General features: G+C 43.1%; 1 non-coding gene across 1 annotated transcript; it reads right to left on the bottom strand.

Moving 5' to 3' along the window:
• Positions 1-3,398: 3,398 nt before the first annotated feature.
• LOC129538791 (U6 spliceosomal RNA) lies at positions 3,399-3,505 on the bottom strand. The gene has a single exon (XR_008682327.2). It is a non-coding gene; the product is annotated as a U6 spliceosomal RNA (small nuclear RNA).
• Positions 3,506-7,396: the final 3,891 nt, after the last annotated feature.

A 7,396-nucleotide genomic window follows, 5' to 3' on the forward strand; every position in this document is an offset into this window, starting at 1 on the left:
GGATATTTCCCCAAATGATAACTTAGAAAAACTGGCTGAAGAAGCCCAGCAATTGGCCTCAGGAAAAGAAAACAAGATTGGAAATTCAGCAATTGTTTGTTTGATAAAAAGAGAAAGCTCTAGTTTGGAGTAAATAACTATCCAGTCCCACCCGAGACTCTAAAATTTCCACTCCTCACCACTGTATAGGCATTAAACCATTGGTCTACTGGCAAAATAATATCTTTCATGAATCAATATTGGTGGGGAAATATTAACAAGATGGCAAAAAAAGCCTACCTCACATGCCCACTTGTCTGAAGTACAACCCAGGGAAGCTTGTTCATTCTGCTTTAGGGCATTTTAAACTGCCTAGTGGACCATTTGAAGTCTGGCAAATAGATTTAATACAACTTTTTCTGTCCAATGGATATAAATATTTTTAAACCATGATCTGTATATTTTTATGTTAGACTGAAGACTTCCCTCGCAGGTGGGTTATTGACTCTTTTGTGGTTAAAGTCCTTTTGGAAAAGCTATCTTCCCTTCAAACTTCTTAGTAATCAAAAAACTCACTTACTAGCCAGGTGCTTTGACAAGTCTGTGCTGTTTGGCAGGTTTCTGCAGAAAGCACACTTTCATTGTGCTTACCACCCTCAACCCTCTGGTTTAGTTGAATACACTAACAGCAAAATTAAGACTCAGTTGGTATAATTTGTAGCAGCTCTCCAGATATCTTGACCCAAAGCACTGCCATTGGGTCCTTTTAAATTCCAGCTCCACTCCTTTTGGAAATCATATACTCACTCTTTCCCTTTAAGATAGTCACAGGATGTCCAGTTCACTTGGCTCCTGCTTCTTTTGTTCCATAACTGATAAAAAGACAACCAAATATTGAAAAGTCCTTGTTACTTCTACTAAAAATAACCATGTTTTGGTAGACAAATCTTTTCACAGTGTGCCCTCAAAAAACAAAGACCTAAGCATCATACCAGTCTGTTCCACGTCCAGTTCTAACTGTTGCTTCCTGACCTACATACAGGTTTCTCAAGAGGCAGATCAGGTGGTCTGGTATTCCCAGCTCTTTCAGAATGTTCCATAGTTTATTGTGATCCACACAGTCAAAGGCTTTGGCATAGTCAATGAAGCAGAAATAGATGTTTTTCTGGAACTCTCTTGCTTTCTCCAGGATCCAGCAGATGTTGGCAATTTGATCTCTGGTGCCTCTGCCTTTTCTAAAACCAGCTTGAACATCTAGAAGTTCATGGTTCACATATTGCTGAAGCCTGGCTTGGAGAATTTTGAGCAAGACTCTTGAGAGTCCCTTGGACTGCAAGGAGATCCAACCAGTCCATTCTAAAGGAGATTGATCCTGGGTGTTCATTGGAAGGACTGATGCTAAAGCTGAAACTCCAATACTTTGGCCACCTCATGTGAAGGGTTGACTCACTGGAAAAGTCTCTGATGCTGGGAGGGATTGGGGGTGGGAGGAGAAGGGGATGACAGAGAATGAGATGGCTGGATGGCATCACCGACTCGATGGACATGAGTTGGAGTGAACTCCGGGAGTTGGTGGTGGACAGGGAGGCCTGGCATGCTGTGATTCATGGGGTCACAAAGAGTCGGTCACGACTGAGTGACTGAACTGAACTGAACTGAAGCATCATACCTTGCAACCTGGAGATTTTGTCTAGTGGGAAAAAACACCTCCAGAAGAAATCTCTTCAATTTCACTGGAAAGGCTCCTATCAGATACTGCTAACCAACCCTTGTAGCACCAAACTCCAAAGCATATACTTTTGAATTCACTTCACACCCCTGAAGAAAGTGCCAAACCCTGGCTGGCCTGCATACTATCTGGTAGCCTGAAAGTAAGGATTTTCCAGAATTAAAGCAGATGGCATTTGGTGAGACAGCTTTCCCAAGATATCTGGACCAGGACTGAGGCAAGTTTGTCAACAAGTCTTTAGTAATAATGTGGCACTTCTGATGAGAAGAGATGTCTATAATTTTGATAATATAGACTTTAGATTAAAAGTGACTGAGAGTTCGCTCTCCTACCCTTTCTCGTTACTTGAATATGACTTCAATAGGTTTTCAATCTGTGTGCTATGAGACACTACACCCAGTAAAAGTCTTTCCTTTTTTCATCCTACTGACGGACAAAAAGGTCCTGAAACTGGAAAATCTTATCTCTTGATCAGCAACACTTCAGAGGAAGATCTTGATCAAAGAGGGAAATGTAAAAAGTTAACAAAGGGAAACCTCTATTAGATAGAGTTGGAAGATCAGAAGGTGAGATTTCACACTGTGGTGACAACAGAGCCCAACAGGAAGAAGAAAGACTCTTCTTTCCTAGCAAGGACTCAGTCAATGAAAACCCGTGTACTCTTTGTTTGCGATAATCCTCCCAATGTTCCTTCCCCCCTATAAAATCATTCTCTTTTGCTTGCCATGTGGAAACTTGCACATGGCTCACCACAGTTGCAGACCCCAAATTTCAATTCTCTGCTAATCTTGAATAAATCCACCTTTACTGGATAAATATCTGGCTGTCTATTTATGTTAGGCTGCTGCTGCTGCTGCTGCTAAGTCACTTCAGTCATGTCCGACTCTGTGTGACCCCATAGACGGAAGCCCACCAGGCTCCCCTGTCCCTGGGATTCTCCAGGCAAGAACACTGGAGTGGGTTGCCATTTCCTTCTCCAATGTGTGAAAGTGAAAAGTGAAAGCGAAGTCTCTCAGTCGTGTCCGACCCTTAGCGACCCCATGGACTGCAGCCTACCAGGCTCCTCCATCCATGGGATTTTCCAGGCAATAGTACTGGAGTGGCTTGCCATTGCCTTCTCCTATGTTAGGCTAATAGACCCATTTTGCAATGTGTAAATCACAGTTGACATAGGTTAAATAATTTCCTTCAAAGGCACAGAGTTTATAAGTAGTACAGAAGGGACACTGACATTAAAAAAATAGAACATCAGTTGCTTCAAGTCTCAGAGACCTTTCATATTTATTAGGGAAATAAGGGTAGCTGTTACAATGGGGGGAAAAAACCCCAAATCTCAATGGCTTAGACATGAAATGGTAGTAATTGGTCAACTCTGATGTGGTTGTTGGATGTTTGGTGAATAATCTGCTCCATGCAGCCTTTCAAGGGCTATTTTCCTTCTGTCTCATGCTGCTACCATCTTCAATATGTGGCCACCAACATCACCACAGAAGGAAAGAGAATGGAGTGGAGATTTTTATGCGCCAGGCCAGAGGTGGTGAATATCGCTTTTATTCTCATTTCCTTCAACTTAGTTCAGTCACATGGTTCCAGACCAACTCCCAGGTGGCTCAGAAATGCAATTAAACTCTGTTCTTAGAAGGAAAATAAAAGGAGTTTGGGGACATATAATGGTGATTTTTTTTTTTTTTTAAATATGGAATGCTTCACGAATTTGCGTGTCATCCTTGCGCAGGGGCCATGCTAATCTTCTCTGTATCGTTCCAATTTTAGTATATGTGCTGCCGAAGCGAGCACTGATTTTTTTTTCTTTCATTTTCTATGTTCAATAAGACACTGTGTTACACATAAAGTAGGCACTTTAATGTGTATTTTCAGACTCAATATATGAATGAAAGAATACGTGAATGAATGATGGCTCAAACCCTACAGTAAAAACAAACTAGTTGTAAAAAACCCAGAAAATCATAGCTGGGTTCATTGGAGCCATTAAAGTTAATGTTGGTTTATTTAAATCAGAGTGACAGTGTGAGTTAATAAGTGTAAAGGTCTGGGAACAATAACTGGCCTATAGTAACATATATGTGTTAGTTGTTATGACTAGTGTGCTTATGGATTTCCCCTGGTGGTCTTCAGTGAGATGCCTCCTGTCTCCATAGGCTCTGGTCTGTTCCCACTGTCCCTCCTTAACCAAATTCTAGAGTTTTCAGTAATAATTGGTATTGTCTCAGTTGAGAGGAGGCACTCCCTTAAACATTTGAGAGGCTCTGAATCAATCATGATATCTTAGTTGTTCAGAAAGAGATTCTGGCTTTTTAATGGACATTTAGCAAATTTTCAAGTAAAGATCCATTGACATGCTTGTTTATGTCACTATTTGAGGCCATTAAAATTAATACATTTTTCTAATGATAGGTCAGTTTACTAAGTGTTGGATTTTTTCCTACAAAATTCTCTATGCTTTATGTGGGAAGCAATTTTATCTTCTAAAATACTTGTCCTTATTAGGCTTGTGTCCTCAGTTTGGGATGTTTCACTTACCAGTCTCTCTATTTAGCAGATTCTCCATCTCTCTTGATGTTGACTTGATGTTGTCTACCCAGGGCAAAGGGATATTAGTTCAGTGGTCTTGGGAGAAAGGGCTGAAAAACAATTAGCCTTTCTATGGAGACTGTATGATGAACATAAGAAGCAAGGTTTGAGATGCAAAGAGAGAGAAAGAGCCTAAGAGAACAAGGTTTCATGGAGAAGGTCACATTTGAAATAGGAATGATTGGTCATTACCTTCAGAGAGGCTTTGCTGACTGAGCACAATGTGTCCAGCAATGAGGTCTGAGTTGGGAGCAACCAGAGACACCTCTTTGTCAGAGAGATCTGATGGCCTTGTGAAGAAGTTTGGACTTGGCTCAGTGGACAGTGACAGTCACTGGAGGTATTTGAACAGAAGAGTGAATGATCAGAGAAGCATAATTTAGCAGTTGAAGAACCTGGATTTTCGCAAAGCAGTGAGGCAAGTGTGACAGTGAGACAATGGGAAGTTGCATTAGTGGACATAGTAGGTGAAATCAGGCCAAGAAGCTAAATGCCAGACCCAGGACCAGCTGTTTCTCTGCAGACACCATGCAACCCCACCCCCAAAGACTCTCAGTGTAGGGCAGAGTGTGTAGCCAAATGATCTGGAAGGCTGTTAAACTCAGATATCTGGATCATACCCCAGAATTTCTGATTCAGAAGATCTGGGATGGGGGCTGAGAACTTGTATTTATATACAAGAACTTGTATATAAATACAAGTTCTCAGGTAATGCTGATGTTTTTAGCCTAGGGACACATTTTGAGAACCTCTGGGAAACACATCAGCTTTGCTGAGAACCTGAAGAGTCTTACAGAGATGCAGTACCAAGCCAAGTTAGGCACACATGCACATTTGTCTACGCAGGTGTGGTCACATGGCAAAATGGCCTGAACAGAAAAGTTTTCTGGGCCTGAAGCTCCTCAATGGTGTTCCATTGCTCTGAGTCTCTTGGGATTTTCAGTTCAGAGTCCCCACTAAAATGTAACTGACCTGCCTTTGGATTGGCTGAGAGCCATCAGATAGCAGAGCCTCTGAGAAGGGGACATGGCCAGGAACTGGGAAACCATACTAGCAGGAGGAGAGGGATTGTTAATGGGGAAGAATGGTGGAATTATGGACTGCTTTTTCTGACTTCTTAAAACCTTCTAATATTCAGGCCTCGTGGAGTGATGGGTACGGTGAGGAGAGGGGACAAAGGAAAAATAGGGATGAAGGAGGAAAAACAAGGAATGGATTCAGCAAGAAGAGGAAACAAAGGAGAAGGGGAATATGAAGAGGGAGAAAGAAAAAGGAGAAAGGCAGAGAGAGATGAAAGGGAAAGAGAAAGCTGAGGTCTTGACTGGCTGTAGCCTTATTTGCACGAAGTTTGAATTTCAAATTCTAGAGTCACCTCTCCATAACCACAACAACATTAAAACAAGGGTGGCTACTATTTCTTGCTATATGCCGGGGACTTTACACTTTTTCTTCATCAAAGTCTCATAAAATCCTACAAGGTGGGTTTTATTGCCTGCTCTTTATGGATGGGGAAAGTGAAGCTTAGAGAGGTTAAACCTGGGTTAACCTGCAGCCCCACGCCATCCCTACTCTTGGCACTTTCCCTCCTGTCTCACCCTCATCTGCAGGACTCTAGGTCCAGAGGGAAGGTGAGGACTATAAAGCAGCACCATGGACCAGTTTCCTGGGGAACCCAAGCTGCTGTGTCCAGCTCTCAGCCATGCAACAGAGTGAGAGGTAGTTAGTTGCCTGGAAGTGGTGGGCAAGACAAGTTCATGGAGACTTACTTGTCTATATCATACCTGGTTTGGTCAGGGTTAGAATCCTTCAGTTCACAGTCTGGGGTTCACTCCCTCAATCACTCAGCCACACCCTCTGAAAATGCATCTGGACCCATGAATAAGAAACTGATAACTGGCTGCCTGTGAGGTGGGGAGCCAGGACGCCTGGAGGACAGTGGTGGGAAGGAAGACTTTTCATCGCTTCCTTCTTGTACATACAAAATTTTGAATTATGTGGATTTTATACTATGTGGTTTAACAACTCATTCTAGAAAGAAATCTTAACCCATCCATAATAAGCCATAGAGACAATTACACATTGTTTTTTGAAAATGGAAGAGAATGAATGCTTGTAGTTGCTTGGGATTGCTTGGAGGGATGCTGGCAAGCATTTCACGGATGGAGGATATCTGAGCAAGCTCTGACACAGCGGCACTCTGGAGGAGAATCGCTGGGAGAGCAGATGAGGGATCTAGATCCAGATCTGCTGAGAATGAACTTGGCATGGAAGCAAGGGGTTGTCAGGTGCACTCCCCCGCCTCAGAGGATTGTGCTGACCTAGACACACAGCTTTGTTGTCCCGTGGCTGCTGTGCCAGCTCCACAGCTCAGAACTGAGTCTGCTCAGTGCCCCACAGGAGACCAGTTCTCTCTGGCAGCAGACTCTGCCCTGGCGTTCCTGTTGCATTGCCCAGGAAGTAGACTATCTCCCTTTTGGTCTGAGTTTGCCATTGGAGTTCTTGGATGACTGAGGGAATCGGAGTGCGGTTGGCCCTAGGAAACTTGACATTTTGCTGATCTGTTTCTTAGTGGTTTGGAGCAACATGTACACAGTTCATGCTAGAGCTGTATTTGCAACCAGAGCTCTCTCTTCTGAGCTATATAGCATACGTCCAGTTGTGTCTAGGACACCTCTCTGTGGACACCTCACAAGAGCCAAGTCATCAATATGCCCTGAACTAAACTTATCATCTCCCCCTCTTTACCCACACCCTCTCCTCAGCTCACATTCTCTCTTGATAATAACCAGAAACTGGAGTGTCGTCCCTGACTCCCCCTGCTCCATCACCTCTTCATTTTCCTAAAATGCAAGTTACACCTCTGCCTTCTACTATTCTGGAGCTGTATTGCCTGTGGGAGAAATTCCAAACCCCTTGGCATTTCTTGCAAGTTCCTGTGACTTGACCCTCACCTGTCTCTCTCACCCCATCTCTGACACCTGCCCCTCCATGCTGCCCTGCTCGCTCTCTGATTTTTCAAAAAACCTTTTAATATATTTTTTAAAATTAGCTTTTACTGGAGTATGGTGCTGCTGCTGCTAAGTGGCTTCAGTTGTG

The sequence above is a fragment of the Moschus berezovskii genome, chromosome 2 (assembly GCF_049115385.1).
Source record: "Moschus berezovskii isolate FMDL1 chromosome 2, NW_MosBer_1.0, whole genome shotgun sequence".
NCBI lineage: Eukaryota > Metazoa > Chordata > Mammalia > Artiodactyla > Moschidae > Moschus > Moschus berezovskii.